The following is a 20,400-nucleotide window of genomic DNA, read 5'->3' on the forward strand; positions in this document are numbered from 1 at the left end:
GGGGGGGTGGAACGAGCAGCTGTCTACCCTTAGCAGGAGGGTTGCTGATTAATTACGTCTCCTGCTGCTGCTGCTGCTGGCTGTCCAGCAGCAGACTGAAGGTGGCTGCTGCTGTGCGCAGGTATATAAAGGCTCAGAGCCTATTATGACACGCGCAGCCAGCGTTCCATTGCCACATTCCGTCTACTGCAGGCGGGATACCTGGATGGCTGAATGTCACTGAGAAGCTCACAGAGACCGCCATAAGCAACAGTTTAAAAGAATGCCAAAGACTAATCAACCAAACTTTTTGGGTTGGTTTCTCTTTTATAGTCTGCAGGCATTAAATGAAAGAAGTCAGTGTTCCAGCAGAGGGAGACAACGTTTCAGAAAAGGCATTGTAGCAAACCAAAAAAGAAATTTTAAGCGCAGCAGAGTAACCAGCTCACATACCTGTTAGCTCAGGTGAGTTTAAAAGGCTGCTGTTGATAACAAGGGCATTTGCTAAATAGATGGTGTGTGTGCAACAATATACTGAAAGGTCAATTATATTGTGCAGCTTATCTCACCACCTGTAGTTATTTAGGTGAAAGCTCCAAAATGCTTGCCTAATATGTCTGTTTATCCAAAAGGAAGTATAGAGGGAGAGCTAGATAGATAGCATTGCATTACATTACATTACATGGCAATGCAATGCACAGTTGCTGAAGTTGAACCAAAATGAGCTTGTCATCTGGCTTCTGCAACTTTTAACATGAAAAATCCAATGAGGAGAAGAAAAGCAAAGCCAAAGAGTCCATCCCAAAATCCGACAAACAAGCAAAATGAACAAAAAGCATTGAATTCAATTCTTTCTGATTTTAGAAACTGCATTAAAGAAGGGGTGCACCGGTCCTGGAGATACTGCAATACCAGGTCAATGCGTGGAGTGGACAGAGCAAGCTCTTTTTCCATCTCCCTGTTCTAAAAATCCATTTAATATATGGTCCCCAGATAGGGGACGTATCAGATATTAAACTGATAAGAACAGATACTACACTTGATCTTAGCCAAAAGGCCGAGAAGCGATAACCAGAATTGGTTTCCGACTACGGTGCCACCCAAGGATTCTGAAAAGTCCATTTGTGGAGATGGCCACCTGGACTCCCGTTAAGAAGACATGCTGTCAACCTCTAGATCCCTCACATGCCTGCACTTTTCGGCTTGCTGCTGCTGCAATCCACGCGTTTTAGATCTGCATAACTCCACCTCTTTTAGCACAGTACCCTCAACCCCCGGCTGTTCCCACCCGCCTCAACACCGTTGGAAGGGAGGAGAACCAATTAAGGCGGGGGGGGGGGGAACGAGCAGCTGTCTACCCTTAGCAGGAGGGTTGCTGATTAATTACCTCTCCTGCTGCTGCTGCTGCTGCTGGCTGTCCAGCAGCAGGCTGAAGGTGGCTGCTGCTGTGCGCAGGTATATAAAGGCTCAGAGCCTATTATGACACACGCAGCCAGCGTTCCATTGCCACATTCCGTCTACTGCAGGCGGGATACCTGGATGGCTGAATGTCACTGAGAAGCTCACAGAGACCGCCATAAGCAACAGATTAAAAGAATGCCACAGACTAATCAACCAAACTTTTTGGGTTGGTTTCTCTTTTATAGTCTGCAGGCATTAAATGAAAGAAGTCAGTGTTCCAGCAGAGGGAGACAACGTTTCAGAAAAGGCATTGTAGCAAACCAAAAAAGAAATTTTAAGCGCAGCAGAGTAACCAGCTCACATACCTGTTAGCTCAGGTGAGTTTAAAAGGCTGCTGTTGATAACAAGGGCATTTGCTAAATAGATGGTGTGTGTGCAACAATATACTGAAAGGTCAATTATATTGTGCAGCTTATCTCACCACCTGTAGTTATTTAGGTGAAAGCTCCAAAATGCTTGCCTAATATGTCTGTTTATCCAAAAGGAAGTATAGAGGGAGAGCTAGATAGATAGCATTGCATTACATTACATTACATGGCAATGCAATGCACAGTTGCTGAAGTTGAACCAAAATGAGCTTGTCATCTGGCTTCTGCAACTTTTAACATGAAAAATCCAATGAGGAGAAGAAAAGCAAAGCCAAAGAGTCCATCCCAAAATCCGACAAACAAGCAAAATGAACAAAAAGCATTGAATTCAATTCTTTCTGATTTTAGAAACTGCATTAAAGAAGGGGTGCACCGGTCCTGGAGATACTGCAATACCAGGTCAATGCGTGGAGTGGACAGAGCAAGCTCTTTTTCCATCTCCCTGTTCTAAAAATCCATTTAATATATGGTCCCCAGATAGGGGACGTATCAGATATTAAACTGATAAGAACAGATACTACACTTGATCTTAGCCAAAAGGCCGAGAAGCGATAACCAGAATTGGTTTCCGACTACGGTGCCACCCAAGGATTCTGAAAAGTCCATTTGTGGAGATGGCCACCTGGACTCCCGTTAAGAAGACATGCTGTCAACCTCTAGATCCCTCACATGCCTGCACTTTTCGGCTTGCTGCTGCTGCAATCCACGCGTTTTAGATCTGCATAACTCCACCTCTTTTAGCACAGTACCCTCAACCCCCGGCTGTTCCCACCCGCCTCAACACCGTTGGAAGGGAGGAGAACCAATTAAGGCGGGGGGGGGTGGAACGAGCAGCTGTCTACCCTTAGCAGGAGGGTTGCTGATTAATTACCTCTCCTGCTGCTGCTGCTGCTGCTGGCTGTCCAGCAGCAGACTGAAGGTGGCTGCTGCTGTGCGCAGGTATATAAAGGCTCAGAGCCTATTATGACACGCGCAGCCAGCGTTCCATTGCCACATTCCGTCTACTGCAGGCGGGATACCTGGATGGCTGAATGTCACTGAGAAGCTCACAGAGACCGCCATAAGCAACAGTTTAAAAGAATGCCACAGACTAATCAACCAAACTTTTTGGGTTGGTTTCTCTTTTATAGTCTGCAGGCATTAAATGAAAGAAGTCAGTGTTCCAGCAGAGGGAGACAACGTTTCAGAAAAGGCATTGTAGCAAACCAAAAAAAGAAATTTTAAGCGCAGCAGAGTAACCAGCTCACATACCTGTTAGCTCAGGTGAGTTTAAAAGGCTGCTGTTGATAACAAGGGCATTTGCTAAATAGATGGTGTGTGTGCAACAATATACTGAAAGGTCAATTATATTGTGCAGCTTATCTCACCACCTGTAGTTATTTAGGTGAAAGCTCCAAAATGCTTGCCTAATATGTCTGTTTATCCAAAAGGAAGTATAGAGGGAGAGCTAGATAGATAGCATTGCATTACATTACATTACATGGCAATGCAATGCACAGTTGCTGAAGTTGAACCAAAATGAGCTTGTCATCTGGCTTCTGCAACTTTTAACATGAAAAATCCAATGAGGAGAAGAAAAGCAAAGCCAAAGAGTCCATCCCAAAATCCGACAAACAAGCAAAATGAACAAAAAGCATTGAATTCAATTCTTTCTGATTTTAGAAACTGCATTAAAGAAGGGGTGCACCGGTCCTGGAGATACTGCAATACCAGGTCAATGCGTGGAGTGGACAGAGCAAGCTCTTTTTCCATCTCCCTGTTCTAAAAATCCATTTAATATATGGTCCCCAGATAGGGGACGTATCAGATATTAAACTGATAAGAACAGATACTACACTTGATCTTAGCCAAAAGGCCGAGAAGCGATAACCAGAATTGGTTTCCGACTACGGTGCCACCCAAGGATTCTGAAAAGTCCATTTGTGGAGATGGCCACCTGGACTCCCGTTAAGAAGACATGCTGTCAACCTCTAGATCCCTCACATGCCTGCACTTTTCGGCTTGCTGCTGCTGCAATCCACGCGTTTTAGATCTGCATAACTCCACCTCTTTTAGCACAGTACCCTCAACCCCCGGCTGTTCCCACCCGCCTCAACACCGTTGGAAGGGAGGAGAACCAATTAAGGCGGGGGGGGGGGTGGAACGAGCAGCTGTCTACCCTTAGCAGGAGGGTTGCTGATTAATTACCTCTCCTGCTGCTGCTGCTGCTGGCTGTCCAGCAGCAGACTGAAGGTGGCTGCTGCTGTGCGCAGGTATATAAAGGCTCAGAGCCTATTATGACACGCGCAGCCAGCGTTCCATTGCCACATTCCGTCTACTGCAGGCGGGATACCTGGATGGCTGAATGTCACTGAGAAGCTCACAGAGACCGCCATAAGCAACAGTTTAAAAGAATGCCACAGACTAATCAACCAAACTTTTTGGGTTGGTTTCTCTTTTATAGTCTGCAGGCATTAAATGAAAGAAGTCAGTGTTCCAGCAGAGGGAGACAACGTTTCAGAAAAGGCATTGTAGCAAACCAAAAAAGAAATTTTAAGCGCAGCAGAGTAACCAGCTCACATACCTGTTAGCTCAGGTGAGTTTAAAAGGCTGCTGTTGATAACAAGGGCATTTGCTAAATAGATGGTGTGTGTGCAACAATATACTGAAAGGTCAATTATATTGTGCAGCTTATCTCACCACCTGTAGTTATTTAGGTGAAAGCTCCAAAATGCTTGCCTAATATGTCTGTTTATCCAAAAGGAAGTATAGAGGGAGAGCTAGATAGATAGCATTGCATTACATTACATTACATGGCAATGCAATGCACAGTTGCTGAAGTTGAACCAAAATGAGCTTGTCATCTGGCTTCTGCAACTTTTAACATGAAAAATCCAATGAGGAGAAGAAAAGCAAAGCCAAAGAGTCCATCCCAAAATCCGACAAACAAGCAAAATGAACAAAAAGCATTGAATTCAATTCTTTCTGATTTTAGAAACTGCATTAAAGAAGGGGTGCACCGGTCCTGGAGATACTGCAATACCAGGTCAATGCGTGGAGTGGACAGAGCAAGCTCTTTTTCCATCTCCCTGTTCTAAAAATCCATTTAATATATGGTCCCCAGATAGGGGACGTATCAGATATTAAACTGATAAGAACAGATACTACACTTGATCTTAGCCAAAAGGCCGAGAAGCGATAACCAGAATTGGTTTCCGACTACGGTGCCACCCAAGGATTCTGAAAAGTCCATTTGTGGAGATGGCCACCTGGACTCCCGTTAAGAAGACATGCTGTCAACCTCTAGATCCCTCACATGCCTGCACTTTTCGGCTTGCTGCTGCTGCAATCCACGCGTTTTAGATCTGCATAACTCCACCTCTTTTAGCACAGTACCCTCAACCCCCGGCTGTTCCCACCCGCCTCAACACCGTTGGAAGGGAGGAGAACCAATTAAGGCGGGGGGGGGGGTGGAACGAGCAGCTGTCTACCCTTAGCAGGAGGGTTGCTGATTAATTACCTCTCCTGCTGCTGCTGCTGCTGGCTGTCCAGCAGCAGACTGAAGGTGGCTGCTGCTGTGCGCAGGTATATAAAGGCTCAGAGCCTATTATGACACGCGCAGCCAGCGTTCCATTGCCACATTCCGTCTACTGCAGGCGGGATACCTGGATGGCTGAATGTCACTGAGAAGCTCACAGAGACCGCCATAAGCAACAGTTTAAAAGAATGCCACAGACTAATCAACCAAACTTTTTGGGTTGGTTTCTCTTTTATAGTCTGCAGGCATTAAATGAAAGAAGTCAGTGTTCCAGCAGAGGGAGACAACGTTTCAGAAAAGGCATTGTAGCAAACCAAAAAAGAAATTTTAAGCGCAGCAGAGTAACCAGCTCACATACCTGTTAGCTCAGGTGAGTTTAAAAGGCTGCTGTTGATAACAAGGGCATTTGCTAAATAGATGGTGTGTGTGCAACAATATACTGAAAGGTCAATTATATTGTGCAGCTTATCTCACCACCTGTAGTTATTTAGGTGAAAGCTCCAAAATGCTTGCCTAATATGTCTGTTTATCCAAAAGGAAGTATAGAGGGAGAGCTAGATAGATAGCATTGCATTACATTACATTACATGGCAATGCAATGCACAGTTGCTGAAGTTGAACCAAAATGAGCTTGTCATCTGGCTTCTGCAACTTTTAACATGAAAAATCCAATGAGGAGAAGAAAAGCAAAGCCAAAGAGTCCATCCCAAAATCCGACAAACAAGCAAAATGAACAAAAAGCATTGAATTCAATTCTTTCTGATTTTAGAAACTGCATTAAAGAAGGGGTGCACCGGTCCTGGAGATACTGCAATACCAGGTCAATGCGTGGAGTGGACAGAGCAAGCTCTTTTTCCATCTCCCTGTTCTAAAAATCCATTTAATATATGGTCCCCAGATAGGGGACGTATCAGATATTAAACTGATAAGAACAGATACTACACTTGATCTTAGCCAAAAGGCCGAGAAGCGATAACCAGAATTGGTTTCCGACTACGGTGCCACCCAAGGATTCTGAAAAGTCCATTTGTGGAGATGGCCACCTGGACTCCCGTTAAGAAGACATGCTGTCAACCTCTAGATCCCTCACATGCCTGCACTTTTCGGCTTGCTGCTGCTGCAATCCACGCGTTTTAGATCTGCATAACTCCACCTCTTTTAGCACAGTACCCTCAACCCCCGGCTGTTCCCACCCGCCTCAACACCGTTGGAAGGGAGGAGAACCAATTAAGGCGGGGGGGGGGGTGGAACGAGCAGCTGTCTACCCTTAGCAGGAGGGTTGCTGATTAATTACCTCTCCTGCTGCTGCTTCTGCTGGCTGTCCAGCAGCAGACTGAAGGTGGCTGCTGCTGTGCGCAGGTATATAAAGGCTCAGAGCCTATTATGACACGCGCAGCCAGCGTTCCATTGCCACATTCCGTCTACTGCAGGCGGGATACCTGGATGGCTGAATGTCACTGAGAAGCTCACAGAGACCGCCATAAGCAACAGTTTAAAAGAATGCCACAGACTAATCAACCAAACTTTTTGGGTTGGTTTCTCTTTTATAGTCTGCAGGCATTAAATGAAAGAAGTCAGTGTTCCAGCAGAGGGAGACAACGTTTCAGAAAAGGCATTGTAGCAAACCAAAAAAGAAATTTTAAGCGCAGCAGAGTAACCAGCTCACATACCTGTTAGCTCAGGTGAGTTTAAAAGGCTGCTGTTGATAACAAGGGCATTTGCTAAATAGATGGTGTGTGTGCAACAATATACTGAAAGGTCAATTATATTGTGCAGCTTATCTCACCACCTGTAGTTATTTAGGTGAAAGCTCCAAAATGCTTGCCTAATATGTCTGTTTATCCAAAAGGAAGTATAGAGGGAGAGCTAGATAGATAGCATTGCATTACATTACATTACATGGCAATGCAATGCACAGTTGCTGAAGTTGAACCAAAATGAGCTTGTCATCTGGCTTCTGCAACTTTTAACATGAAAAATCCAATGAGGAGAAGAAAAGCAAAGCCAAAGAGTCCATCCCAAAATCCGACAAACAAGCAAAATGAACAAAAAGCATTGAATTCAATTCTTTCTGATTTTAGAAACTGCATTAAAGAAGGGGTGCACCGGTCCTGGAGATACTGCAATACCAGGTCAATGCGTGGAGTGGACAGAGCAAGCTCTTTTTCCATCTCCCTGTTCTAAAAATCCATTTAATATATGGTCCCCAGATAGGGGACGTATCAGATATTAAACTGATAAGAACAGATACTACACTTGATCTTAGCCAAAAGGCCGAGAAGCGATAACCAGAATTGGTTTCCGACTACGGTGCCACCCAAGGATTCTGAAAAGTCCATTTGTGGAGATGGCCACCTGGACTCCCGTTAAGAAGACATGCTGTCAACCTCTAGATCCCTCACATGCCTGCACTTTTCGGCTTGCTGCTGCTGCAATCCACGCGTTTTAGATCTGCATAACTCCACCTCTTTTAGCACAGTACCCTCAACCCCCGGCTGTTCCCACCCGCCTCAACACCGTTGGAAGGGAGGAGAACCAATTAAGGCGGGGGGGGGGTGGAACGAGCAGCTGTCTACCCTTAGCAGGAGGGTTGCTGATTAATTACCTCTCCTGCTGCTGCTGCTGGCTGTCCAGCAGCAGACTGAAGGTGGCTGCTGCTGTGCGCAGGTATATAAAGGCTCAGAGCCTATTATGACACGCGCAGCCAGCGTTCCATTGCCACATTCCGTCTACTGCAGGCGGGATACCTGGATGGCTGAATGTCACTGAGAAGCTCACAGAGACCGCCATAAGCAACAGTTTAAAAGAATGCCACAGACTAATCAACCAAACTTTTTGGGTTGGTTTCTCTTTTATAGTCTGCAGGCATTAAATGAAAGAAGTCAGTGTTCCAGCAGAGGGAGACAACGTTTCAGAAAAGGCATTGTAGCAAACCAAAAAAGAAATTTTAAGCGCAGCAGAGTAACCAGCTCACATACCTGTTAGCTCAGGTGAGTTTAAAAGGCTGCTGTTGATAACAAGGGCATTTGCTAAATAGATGGTGTGTGTGCAACAATATACTGAAAGGTCAATTATATTGTGCAGCTTATCTCACCACCTGTAGTTATTTAGGTGAAAGCTCCAAAATGCTTGCCTAATATGTCTGTTTATCCAAAAGGAAGTATAGAGGGAGAGCTAGATAGATAGCATTGCATTACATTACATTACATGGCAATGCAATGCACAGTTGCTGAAGTTGAACCAAAATGAGCTTGTCATCTGGCTTCTGCAACTTTTAACATGAAAAATCCAATGAGGAGAAGAAAAGCAAAGCCAAAGAGTCCATCCCAAAATCCGACAAACAAGCAAAATGAACAAAAAGCATTGAATTCAATTCTTTCTGATTTTAGAAACTGCATTAAAGAAGGGGTGCACCGGTCCTGGAGATACTGCAATACCAGGTCAATGCGTGGAGTGGACAGAGCAAGCTCTTTTTCCATCTCCCTGTTCTAAAAATCCATTTAATATATGGTCCCCAGATAGGGGACGTATCAGATATTAAACTGATAAGAACAGATACTACACTTGATCTTAGCCAAAAGGCCGAGAAGCGATAACCAGAATTGGTTTCCGACTACGGTGCCACCCAAGGATTCTGAAAAGTCCATTTGTGGAGATGGCCACCTGGACTCCCGTTAAGAAGACATGCTGTCAACCTCTAGATCCCTCACATGCCTGCACTTTTCGGCTTGCTGCTGCTGCAATCCACGCGTTTTAGATCTGCATAACTCCACCTCTTTTAGCACAGTACCCTCAACCCCCGGCTGTTCCCACCCGCCTCAACACCGTTGGAAGGGAGGAGAACCAATTAAGGCGGGGGGGGGGGTGGAACGAGCAGCTGTCTACCCTTAGCAGGAGGGTTGCTGATTAATTACCTCTCCTGCTGCTGCTGCTGCTGGCTGTCCAGCAGCAGACTGAAGGTGGCTGCTGCTGTGCGCAGGTATATAAAGGCTCAGAGCCTATTATGACACGCTCAGCCAGCGTTCCATTGCCACATTCCGTCTACTGCAGGCGGGATACCTGGATGGCTGAATGTCACTGAGAAGCTCACAGAGACCGCCATAAGCAACAGTTTAAAAGAATGCCACAGACTAATCAACCAAACTTTTTGGGTTGGTTTCTCTTTTATAGTCTGCAGGCATTAAATGAAAGAAGTCAGTGTTCCAGCAGAGGGAGACAACGTTTCAGAAAAGGCATTGTAGCAAACCAAAAAAGAAATTTTAAGCGCAGCAGAGTAACCAGCTCACATACCTGTTAGCTCAGGTGAGTTTAAAAGGCTGCTGTTGATAACAAGGGCATTTGCTAAATAGATGGTGTGTGTGCAACAATATACTGAAAGGTCAATTATATTGTGCAGCTTATCTCACCACCTGTAGTTATTTAGGTGAAAGCTCCAAAATGCTTGCCTAATATGTCTGTTTATCCAAAAGGAAGTATAGAGGGAGAGCTAGATAGATAGCATTGCATTACATTACATTACATGGCAATGCAATGCACAGTTGCTGAAGTTGAACCAAAATGAGCTTGTCATCTGGCTTCTGCAACTTTTAACATGAAAAATCCAATGAGGAGAAGAAAAGCAAAGCCAAAGAGTCCATCCCAAAATCCGACAAACAAGCAAAATGAACAAAAAGCATTGAATTCAATTCTTTCTGATTTTAGAAACTGCATTAAAGAAGGGGTGCACCGGTCCTGGAGATACTGCAATACCAGGTCAATGCGTGGAGTGGACAGAGCAAGCTCTTTTTCCATCTCCCTGTTCTAAAAATCCATTTAATATATGGTCCCCAGATAGGGGACGTATCAGATATTAAACTGATAAGAGCAGATACTACACTTGATCTTAGCCAAAAGGCCGAGAAGCGATAACCAGAATTGGTTTCCGACTACGGTGCCACCCAAGGATTCTGAAAAGTCCATTTGTGGAGATGGCCACCTGGACTCCCGTTAAGAAGACATGCTGTCAACCTCTAGATCCCTCACATGCCTGCACTTTTCGGCTTGCTGCTGCTGCAATCCACGCGTTTTAGATCTGCATAACTCCACCTCTTTTAGCACAGTACCCTCAACCCCCGGCTGTTCCCACCCGCCTCAACACCGTTGGAAGGGAGAACCAATTAAGGCGGGGGGGGGTGGAACGAGCAGCTGTCTACCCTTAGCAGGAGGGTTGCTGATTAATTACCTCTCCTGCTGCTGCTGCTGCTGGCTGTCCAGCAGCAGACTGAAGGTGGCTGCTGCTGTGCGCAGGTATATAAAGGCTCAGAGCCTATTATGACACGCGCAGCCAGCGTTCCATTGCCACATTCCGTCTACTGCAGGCGGGATACCTGGATGGCTGAATGTCACTGAGAAGCTCACAGAGACCGCCATAAGCAACAGTTTAAAAGAATGCCACAGACTAATCAACCAAACTTTTTGGGTTGGTTTCTCTTTTATAGTCTGCAGGCATTAAATGAAAGAAGTCAGTGTTCCAGCAGAGGGAGACAACGTTTCAGAAAAGGCATTGTAGCAAACCAAAAAAGAAATTTTAAGCGCAGCAGAGTAACCAGCTCACATACCTGTTAGCTCAGGTGAGTTTAAAAGGCTGCTGTTGATAACAAGGGCATTTGCTAAATAGATGGTGTGTGTGCAACAATATACTGAAAGGTCAATTATATTGTGCAGCTTATCTCACCACCTGTAGTTATTTAGGTGAAAGCTCCAAAATGCTTGCCTAATATGTCTGTTTATCCAAAAGGAAGTATAGAGGGAGAGCTAGATAGATGGCATTGCATTACATTACATTACATGGCAATGCAATGCACAGTTGCTGAAGTTGAACCAAAATGAGCTTGTCATCTGGCTTCTGCAACTTTTAACATGAAAAATCCAATGAGGAGAAGAAAAGCAAAGCCAAAGAGTCCATCCCAAAATCCGACAAACAAGCAAAATGAACAAAAAGCATTGAATTCAATTCTTTCTGATTTTAGAAACTGCATTAAAGAAGGGGTGCACCGGTCCTGGAGATACTGCAATACCAGGTCAATGCGTGGAGTGGACAGAGCAAGCTCTTTTTCCATCTCCCTGTTCTAAAAATCCATTTAATATATGGTCCCCAGATAGGGGACGTATCAGATATTAAACTGATAAGAACAGATACTACACTTGATCTTAGCCAAAAGGCCGAGAAGCGATAACCAGAATTGGTTTCCGACTACGGTGCCACCCAAGGATTCTGAAAAGTCCATTTGTGGAGATGGCCACCTGGACTCCCGTTAAGAAGACATGCTGTCAACCTCTAGATCCCTCACATGCCTGCACTTTTCGGCTTGCTGCTGCTGCAATCCACGCGTTTTAGATCTGCATAACTCCACCTCTTTTAGCACAGTACCCTCAGCCCCCGGCTGTTCCCACCCGCCTCAACACCGTTGGAAGGGAGGAGAACCAATTAAGGCGGGGGGGGGGGGTGGAACGAGCAGCTGTCTACCCTTAGCAGGAGGGTTGCTGATTAATTACCTCTCCTGCTGCTGCTGCTGCTGGCTGTCCAGCAGCAGACTGAAGGTGGCTGCTGCTGTGCGCAGGTATATAAAGGCTCAGAGCCTATTATGACACGCGCAGCCAGCGTTCCATTGCCACATTCCGTCTACTGCAGGCGGGATACCTGGATGGCTGAATGTCACTGAGAAGCTCACAGAGACCGCCATAAGCAACAGTTTAAAAGAATGCCACAGACTAATCAACCAAACCTTTTGGGTTGGTTTCTCTTTTATAGTCTGCAGGCATTAAATGAAAGAAGTCAGTGTTCCAGCAGAGGGAGACAACGTTTCAGAAAAGGCATTGTAGCAAACCAAAAAAGAAATTTTAAGCGCAGCAGAGTAACCAGCTCACATACCTGTTAGCTCAGGTGAGTTTAAAAGGCTGCTGTTGATAACAAGGGCATTTGCTAAATAGATGGTGTGTGTGCAACAATATACTGAAAGGTCAATTATATTGTGCAGCTTATCTCACCACCTGTAGTTATTTAGGTGAAAGCTCCAAAATGCTTGCCTAATATGTCTGTTTATCCAAAAGGAAGTATAGAGGGAGAGCTAGATAGATAGCATTGCATTACATTACATTACATGGCAATGCAATGCACAGTTGCTGAAGTTGAACCAAAATGAGCTTGTCATCTGGCTTCTGCAACTTTTAACATGAAAAATCCAATGAGGAGAAGAAAAGCAAAGCCAAAGAGTCCATCCCAAAATCCGACAAACAAGCAAAATGAACAAAAAGCATTGAATTCAATTCTTTCTGATTTTAGAAACTGCATTAAAGAAGGGGTGCACCGGTCCTGGAGATACTGCAATACCAGGTCAATGCGTGGAGTGGACAGAGCAAGCTCTTTTTCCATCTCCCTGTTCTAAAAATCCATTTAATATATGGTCCCCAGATAGGGGACGTATCAGATATTAAACTGATAAGAACAGATACTACACTTGATCTTAGCCAAAAGGCCGAGAAGCGATAACCAGAATTGGTTTCCGACTACGGTGCCACCCAAGGATTCTGAAAAGTCCATTTGTGGAGATGGCCACCTGGACTCCCGTTAAGAAGACATGCTGTCAACCTCTAGATCCCTCACATGCCTGCACTTTTCGGCTTGCTGCTGCTGCAATCCACGCGTTTTAGATCTGCATAACTCCACCTCTTTTAGCACAGTACCCTCAACCCCCGGCTGTTCCCACCCGCCTCAACACCGTTGGAAGGGAGGAGAACCAATTAAGGCGGGGGGGGGGGTGGAACGAGCAGCTGTCTACCCTTAGCAGGAGGGTTGCTGATTAATTACCTCTCCTGCTGCTGCTGCTGCTGGCTGTCCAGCAGCAGACTGAAGGTGGCTGCTGCTGTGCGCAGGTATATAAAGGCTCAGAGCCTATTATGACACGCGCAGCCAGCGTTCCATTGCCACATTCCGTCTACTGCAGGCGGGATACCTGGATGGCTGAATGTCACTGAGAAGCTCACAGAGACCGCCATAAGCAACAGTTTAAAAGAATGCCACGGACTAATCAACCAAACTTTTTGGGTTGGTTTCTCTTTTATAGTCTGCAGGCATTAAATGAAAGAAGTCAGTGTTCCAGCAGAGGGAGACAACGTTTCAGAAAAGGCATTGTAGCAAACCAAAAAAGAAATTTTAAGCGCAGCAGAGTAACCAGCTCACATACCTGTTAGCTCAGGTGAGTTTAAAAGGCTGCTGTTGATAACAAGGGCATTTGCTAAATAGATGGTGTGTGTGCAACAATATACTGAAAGGTCAATTATATTGTGCAGCTTATCTCACCACCTGTAGTTATTTAGGTGAAAGCTCCAAAATGCTTGCCTAATATGTCTGTTTATCCAAAAGGAAGTATAGAGGGAGAGCTAGATAGATAGCATTGCATTACATTACATTACATGGCAATGCAATGCACAGTTGCTGAAGTTGAACCAAAATGAGCTTGTCATCTGGCTTCTGCAACTTTTAACATGAAAAATCCAATGAGGAGAAGAAAAGCAAAGCCAAAGAGTCCATCCCAAAATCCGACAAACAAGCAAAATGAACAAAAAGCATTGAATTCAATTCTTTCTGATTTTAGAAACTGCATTAAAGAAGGGGTGCACCGGTCCTGGAGATACTGCAATACCAGGTCAATGCGTGGAGTGGACAGAGCAAGCTCTTTTTCCATCTCCCTGTTCTAAAAATCCATTTAATATATGGTCCCCAGATAGGGGACGTATCAGATATTAAACTGATAAGAACAGATACTACACTTGATCTTAGCCAAAAGGCCGAGAAGCGATAACCAGAATTGGTTTCCGACTACGGTGCCACCCAAGGATTCTGAAAAGTCCATTTGTGGAGATGGCCACCTGGACTCCCGTTAAGAAGACATGCTGTCAACCTCTAGATCCCTCACATGCCTGCACTTTTCGGCTTGCTGCTGCTGCAATCCACGCGTTTTAGATCTGCATAACTCCACCTCTTTTAGCACAGTACCCTCAACCCCCGGCTGTTCCCACCCGCCTCAACACCGTTGGAAGGGAGGAGAACCAATTAAGGCGGGGGAGGGTGGAACGAGCAGCTGTCTACCCTTAGCAGGAGGGTTGCTGATTAATTACCTCTCCTGCTGCTGCTGCTGCTGGCTGTCCAGCAGCAGACTGAAGGTGGCTGCTGCTGTGCGCAGGTATATAAAGGCTCAGAGCCTATTATGACACGCGCAGCCAGCGTTCCATTGCCACATTCCGTCTACTGCAGGTGGGATACCTGGATGGCTGAATGTCACTGAGAAGCTCACAGAGACCGCCATAAGCAACAGTTTAAAAGAATGCCACAGACTAATCAACCAAACTTTTTGGGTTGGTTTCTCTTTTATAGTCTGCAGGCATTAAATGAAAGAAGTCAGTGTTCCAGCAGAGGGAGACAACGTTTCAGAAAAGGCATTGTAGCAAACCAAAAAAGAAATTTTAAGCGCAGCAGAGTAACCAGCTCACATACCTGTTAGCTCAGGTGAGTTTAAAAGGCTGCTGTTGATAACAAGGGCATTTGCTAAATAGATGGTGTGTGTGCAACAATATACTGAAAGGTCAATTATATTGTGCAGCTTATCTCACCACCTGTAGTTATTTAGGTGAAAGCTCCAAAATGCTTGCCTAATATGTCTGTTTATCCAAAAGGAAGTATAGAGGGAGAGCTAGATAGATAGCATTGCATTACATTACATTACATGGCAATGCAATGCACAGTTGCTGAAGTTGAACCAAAATGAGCTTGTCATCTGGCTTCTGCAACTTTGAACATGAAAAATCCAATGAGGAGAAGAAAAGCAAAGCCAAAGAGTCCATCCCAAAATCCGACAAACAAGCAAAATGAACAAAAAGCATTGAATTCAATTCTTTGTGATTTTAGAAACTGCATTAAAGAAGGGGTGCACCGGTCCTGGAGATACTGCAATACCAGGTCAATGCGTGGAGTGGACAGAGCAAGCTCTTTTTCCATCTCCCTGTTCTAAAAATCCATTTAATATATGGTCCCCAGATAGGGGACGTATCAGATATTAAACTGATAAGAACAGATACTACACTTGATCTTAGCCAAAAGGCCGAGAAGCGATAACCAGAATTGGTTTCCGACTACGGTGCCACCCAAGGATTCTGAAAAGTCCATTTGTGGAGATGGCCACCTGGACTCCCGTTAAGAAGACATGCTGTCAACCTCTAGATCCCTCACATGCCTGCACTTTTCGGCTTGCTGCTGCTGCAATCCACGCGTTTTAGATCTGCATAACTCCACCTCTTTTAGCACAGTACCCTCAACCCCCGGCTGTTCCCACCCGCCTCAACACCGTTGGAAGGGAGGAGAACCAATTAAGGCGGGGGGGGGGTGGAACGAGCAGCTGTCTACCCTTAGCAGGAGGGTTGCTGATTAATTACCTCTCCTGCTGCTGCTGCTGCTGGCTGTCCAGCAGCAGACTGAAGGTGGCTGCTGCTGTGCGCAGGTATATAAAGGCTCAGAGCCTATTATGACACGCGCAGCCAGCGTTCCATTGCCACATTCCGTCTACTGCGGGCGGGATACCTGGATGGCTGAATGTCACTGAGAAGCTCACAGAGACCGCCATAAGCAACAGTTTAAAAGAATGCCACAGACTAATCAACCAAACTTTTTGGGTTGGTTTCTCTTTTATAGTCTGCAGGCATTAAATGAAAGAAGTCAGTGTTCCAGCAGAGGGAGACAACGTTTCAGAAAAGGCATTGTAGCAAACCAAAAAAGAAATTTTAAGCGCAGCAGAGTAACCAGCTCACATACCTGTTAGCTCAGGTGAGTTTAAAAGGCTGCTGTTGATAACAAGGGCATTTGCTAAATAGATGGTGTGTGTGCAACAATATACTGAAAGGTCAATTATATTGTGCAGCTTATCTCACCACCTGTAGTTATTTAGGTGAAAGCTCCAAAATGCTTGCCTAATATGTCTGTTTATCCAAAAGGAAGTATAGAGGGAGAGCTAGATAGATAGCATTGCATTACATTACATTACATGGCAATGCAATGCACAGTTGCTGAAGTTGAACCAAAATGAGCTTGTCATCTGGCTTCTGCAACTTTTAACATGAAAAATCCAATGAGGAGAAGAAAAGCAAAGCCAAAGAGTCCATCCCAAAATCCGACAAACAAGCAAAATGAACAAAAAGCATTGAATTCAATTCTTTCTGATTTTAGAAACTGCATTAAAGAAGGGGTGCACCGGTCCTGGAGATACTGCAATACCAGGTCAATGCGTGGAGTGGACAGAGCAAGCTCTTTTTCCATCTCCCTGTTCTAAAAATCCATTTAATATATGGTCCCCAGATAGGGGACGTATCAGATATTAAACTGATAAGAACAGATTTTTTCTATCGAAAGCCCGAATTCGTGTACAAAACCCGAGTGCGCTTAAAAAAGTGACAAGTGCCACAAAAAAAGTGCACTAGGATGCTGGTCTTCTTGAAACCCTCTCCAAAAGGAGAAGGGTCCCCCAAACCATTCCCCGTCCCTCCGAGCCAAAAGGCCACAGCGAGGAACAGGGACAAAAAGCCACCTCCAGCCGAAGCCAGAGGCGACCCAATCTTACCCCCAGCACCTGCCCGAGTTCTCACTCGAGCAAGGCACTGGGAGCCAAAGACTGTGCTCCCCTCCCGGAAGAGGGGAGCCAACAACGCTCTCCTCCCGAAAGAGGAGAGCCAGGGGGGTTCAGGGGGGAGCGGAACCTGATGGCCACACACTCCCCCCCTAGACCTGCCAAGAGAGGAACCCGTAAGGGAACCGCATCCCGACAAAATCCTAGTAGGACGTGACACACGTGAATAAGTGGACACACAGTGACAAAGAAATTAAATAAATAGTGAAGGTTTCACAGTATAATACTGCCCGGACCTTCGACCGGGAATTGAAAAATTCCCCATCCTAAGGCCAGAAGGCCCGGAATAAGGGTGTGTGCGAAGAAAGAAAATTTGAAGTGCTTGTGCAAATGTGCCATAAACTCAAGTGGGGTTCCCAATCCCAGTGAGTTAAGGCACCCCAGGGTCACCACTCCTGGGGCACTTCACACTTCGGGCTTTCGATCTTCCCCGGCCCAATGGCGTCGATCCTGGGGGGCCATGCTTTCCACCAGATGACTATATTAGCCACCTGGCGTACTAACAAGCGCCTAAACCCCAGTGTGCATAATGTATCAATCTACTAGGGCGGCCAACATCCAAAACCGCCTTTTCGAAAGATACTACACTTGATCTTAGCCAAAAGGCCGAGAAGCGATAACCAGAATTGGTTTCCGACTACGGTGCCACCCAAGGATTCTGAAAAGTCCATTTGTGGAGATGGCCACCTGGACTCCCGTTAAGAAGACATGCTGTCAACCTCTAGATCCCTCACATGCCTGCACTTTTCGGTTTGCTGCTGCTGCAATCCACGCGTTTTAGATCTGCATAACTCCACCTCTTTTAGCACAGTACCCTCAACCCCCGGCTGTTCCCACCCGCCTCAACACCGTTGGAAGGGAGGAGAACCAATTAAGGCGGGGGGGGGGGTGGAACGAGCAGCTGTCTACCCTTAGCAGGAGGGTTGCTGATTAATTACCTCTCCTGCTGCTGCTGCTGCTGGCTGTCCAGCAGCAGACTGAAGGTGGCTGCTGCTGTGCGCAGGTATATAAAGGCTCAGAGCCTATTATGACACGCGCAGCCAGCGTTCCATTGCCACATTCCGTCTACTGCAGGCGGGATACCTGGATGGCTGAATGTCACTGAGAAGCTCACAGAGACCGCCATAAGCAACAGTTTAAAAGAATGCCACAGACTAATCAACCAAACTTTTTGGGTTGGTTTCTCTTTTATAGTCTGCAGGCATTAAATGAAAGAAGTCAGTGTTCCAGCAGAGGGAGACAACGTTTCAGAAAAGGCATTGTAGCAAACCAAAAAAGAAATTTTAAGCGCAGCAGAGTAACCAGCTCACATACCTGTTAGCTCAGGTGAGTTTAAAAGGCTGCTGTTGATAACAAGGGCATTTGCTAAATAGATGGTGTGTGTGCAACAATATACTGAAAGGTCAATTATATTGTGCAGCTTATCTCACCACCTGTAGTTATTTAGGTGAAAGCTCCAAAATGCTTGCCTAATATGTCTGTTTATCCAAAAGGAAGTATAGAGGGAGAGCTAGATAGATAGCATTGCATTACATTACATTACATGGCAATGCAATGCACAGTTGCTGAAGTTGAACCAAAATGAGCTTGTCAACTGGCTTCTGCAACTTTTAACATGAAAAATCCAATGAGGAGAAGAAAAGCAAAGCCAAAGAGTCCATCCCAAAATCCGACAAACAAGCAAAATGAACAAAAAGCATTGAATTCAATTCTTTCTGATTTTAGAAACTGCATTAAAGAAGGGGTGCACCGGTCCTGGAGATACTGCAATACCAGGTCAATGCGTGGAGTGGACAGAGCAAGCTCTTTTTCCATCTCCCTGTTCTAAAAATCCATTTAATATATGGTCCCCAGATAGGGGACGTATCAGATATTAAACTGATAAGAACAGATACTACACTTGATCTTAGCCAAAAGGCCGAGAAGCGATAACCAGAATTGGTTTCCGACTACGGTGCCACCCAAGGATTCTGAAAAGTCCATTTGTGGAGATGGCCACCTGGACTCCCGTTAAGAAGACATGCTGTCAACCTCTAGATCCCTCACATGCCTGCACTTTTCGGTTTGCTGCTGCTGCAATCCACGCGTTTTAGATCTGCATAACTCCACCTCTTTTAGCACAGTACCCTCAACCCCCGGCTGTTCCCACCCGCCTCAACACCGTTGGAAGGGAGGAGAACCAATTAAGGCGGGGGGGGGGGTGGAACGAGCAGCTGTCTACCCTTAGCAGGAGGGTTGCTGATTAATTACCTCTCCTGCTGCTGCTGCTGCTGGCTGTCCAGCAGCAGACTGAAGGTGGCTGCTGCTGTGCGCAGGTATATAAAGGCTCAGAGCCTATTATGACACGCGCAGCCAGCGTTCCATTGCCACATTCCGTCTACTGCAGGCGGGATACCTGGATGGCTGAATGTCACTGAGAAGCTCACAGAGACCGCCATAAGCAACAGTTTAAAAGAATGCCACAGACTAATCAACCAAACTTTTTGGGTTGGTTTCTCTTTTATAGTCTGCAGGCATTAAATGAAAGAAGTCAGTGTTCCAGCAGAGGGAGACAACGTTTCAGAAAAGGCATTGTAGCAAACCAAAAAAGAAATTTTAAGCGCAGCAGAGTAACCAGCTCACATACCTGTTAGCTCAGGTGAGTTTAAAAGGCTGCTGTTGATAACAAGGGCATTTGCTAAATAGATGGTGTGTGTGCAACAATATACTGAAAGGTCAATTATATTGTGCAGCTTATCTCACCACCTGTAGTTATTTAGGTGAAAGCTCCAAAATGCTTGCCTAATATGTCTGTTTATCCAAAAGGAAGTATAGAGGGAGAGCTAGATAGATAGCATTGCATTACATTACATTACATGGCAATGCAATGCACAGTTGCTGAAGTTGAACCAAAATGAGCTTGTCAACTGGCTTCTGCAACTTTTAACATGAAAAATCCAATGAGGAGAAGAAAAGCAAAGCCAAAGAGTCCATCCCAAAATCCGACAAACAAGCAAAATGAACAAAAAGCATTGAATTCAATTCTTTCTGATTTTAGAAACTGCATTAAAGAAGGGGTGCACCGGTCCTGGAGATACTGCAATACCAGGTCAATGCGTGGAGTGGACAGAGCAAGCTCTTTTTCCATCTCCCTGTTCTAAAAATCCATTTAATATATGGTCCCCAGATAGGGGACGTATCAGATATTAAACTGATAAGAACAGATACTACACTTGATCTTAGCCAAAAGGCCGAGAAGCGATAACCAGAATTGGTTTCCGACTACGGTGCCACCCAAGGATTCTGAAAAGTCCATTTGTGGAGATGGCCACCTGGACTCCCGTTAAGAAGACATGCTGTCAACCTCTAGATCCCTCACATGCCT

General features: G+C 45.4%; 14 non-coding genes and 2 pseudogenes across 14 annotated transcripts; all 16 read right to left on the bottom strand.

Moving 5' to 3' along the window:
* Positions 1-857: 857 nt before the first annotated feature.
* Positions 858-1,048, bottom strand: LOC141241379 (U2 spliceosomal RNA). Its single transcript, XR_012306133.1, has one exon. It is a non-coding gene; the product is annotated as a U2 spliceosomal RNA (small nuclear RNA).
* A 1,122-nt stretch (positions 1,049-2,170) lies between these two features.
* Positions 2,171-2,361, bottom strand: LOC141241380 (U2 spliceosomal RNA). The gene has a single exon (XR_012306134.1). It is a non-coding gene; the product is annotated as a U2 spliceosomal RNA (small nuclear RNA).
* Positions 2,362-3,484: 1,123 nt separating this feature from the next.
* LOC141241381 (U2 spliceosomal RNA) lies at positions 3,485-3,675 on the bottom strand. The gene has a single exon (XR_012306135.1). It is a non-coding gene; the product is annotated as a U2 spliceosomal RNA (small nuclear RNA).
* Positions 3,676-4,796: 1,121 nt separating this feature from the next.
* LOC141241028 (U2 spliceosomal RNA) lies at positions 4,797-4,987 on the bottom strand. Its single transcript, XR_012305817.1, has one exon. It is a non-coding gene; the product is annotated as a U2 spliceosomal RNA (small nuclear RNA).
* Positions 4,988-6,108: 1,121 nt separating this feature from the next.
* LOC141241029 (U2 spliceosomal RNA) lies at positions 6,109-6,299 on the bottom strand. The gene has a single exon (XR_012305818.1). It is a non-coding gene; the product is annotated as a U2 spliceosomal RNA (small nuclear RNA).
* Positions 6,300-7,420: 1,121 nt separating this feature from the next.
* On the bottom strand, positions 7,421-7,611 carry LOC141241030 (U2 spliceosomal RNA). Its single transcript, XR_012305819.1, has one exon. It is a non-coding gene; the product is annotated as a U2 spliceosomal RNA (small nuclear RNA).
* A 1,117-nt stretch (positions 7,612-8,728) lies between these two features.
* Positions 8,729-8,919, bottom strand: LOC141241031 (U2 spliceosomal RNA). The gene has a single exon (XR_012305820.1). It is a non-coding gene; the product is annotated as a U2 spliceosomal RNA (small nuclear RNA).
* A 1,121-nt stretch (positions 8,920-10,040) lies between these two features.
* Positions 10,041-10,231, bottom strand: LOC141241281 (U2 spliceosomal RNA). The gene has a single exon (XR_012306061.1). It is a non-coding gene; the product is annotated as a U2 spliceosomal RNA (small nuclear RNA).
* A 1,116-nt stretch (positions 10,232-11,347) lies between these two features.
* LOC141241032 (U2 spliceosomal RNA) lies at positions 11,348-11,538 on the bottom strand. The gene has a single exon (XR_012305821.1). It is a non-coding gene; the product is annotated as a U2 spliceosomal RNA (small nuclear RNA).
* A 1,122-nt stretch (positions 11,539-12,660) lies between these two features.
* LOC141241034 (U2 spliceosomal RNA) lies at positions 12,661-12,851 on the bottom strand. Its single transcript, XR_012305823.1, has one exon. It is a non-coding gene; the product is annotated as a U2 spliceosomal RNA (small nuclear RNA).
* A 1,121-nt stretch (positions 12,852-13,972) lies between these two features.
* LOC141241035 (U2 spliceosomal RNA) lies at positions 13,973-14,163 on the bottom strand. The gene has a single exon (XR_012305824.1). It is a non-coding gene; the product is annotated as a U2 spliceosomal RNA (small nuclear RNA).
* Positions 14,164-15,282: 1,119 nt separating this feature from the next.
* Positions 15,283-15,473, bottom strand: LOC141241036 (U2 spliceosomal RNA). Its single transcript, XR_012305825.1, has one exon. It is a non-coding gene; the product is annotated as a U2 spliceosomal RNA (small nuclear RNA).
* Positions 15,474-16,593: 1,120 nt separating this feature from the next.
* LOC141241329 (U2 spliceosomal RNA) lies at positions 16,594-16,773 on the bottom strand (annotated as a pseudogene).
* Positions 16,774-17,562: 789 nt separating this feature from the next.
* On the bottom strand, positions 17,563-17,654 carry LOC141241359 (U2 spliceosomal RNA; annotated as a pseudogene).
* Positions 17,655-18,775: 1,121 nt separating this feature from the next.
* On the bottom strand, positions 18,776-18,966 carry LOC141241037 (U2 spliceosomal RNA). Its single transcript, XR_012305826.1, has one exon. It is a non-coding gene; the product is annotated as a U2 spliceosomal RNA (small nuclear RNA).
* Positions 18,967-20,087: 1,121 nt separating this feature from the next.
* On the bottom strand, positions 20,088-20,278 carry LOC141241038 (U2 spliceosomal RNA). The gene has a single exon (XR_012305827.1). It is a non-coding gene; the product is annotated as a U2 spliceosomal RNA (small nuclear RNA).
* Positions 20,279-20,400: the final 122 nt, after the last annotated feature.

Source organism: Phyllobates terribilis, unplaced genomic scaffold, assembly GCF_046119375.1.
Source record: "Phyllobates terribilis strain yellow unplaced genomic scaffold, ASM4611937v1 Scaffold_986__1_contigs__length_492241, whole genome shotgun sequence".
Taxonomy (NCBI): domain Eukaryota; kingdom Metazoa; phylum Chordata; class Amphibia; order Anura; family Dendrobatidae; genus Phyllobates; species Phyllobates terribilis.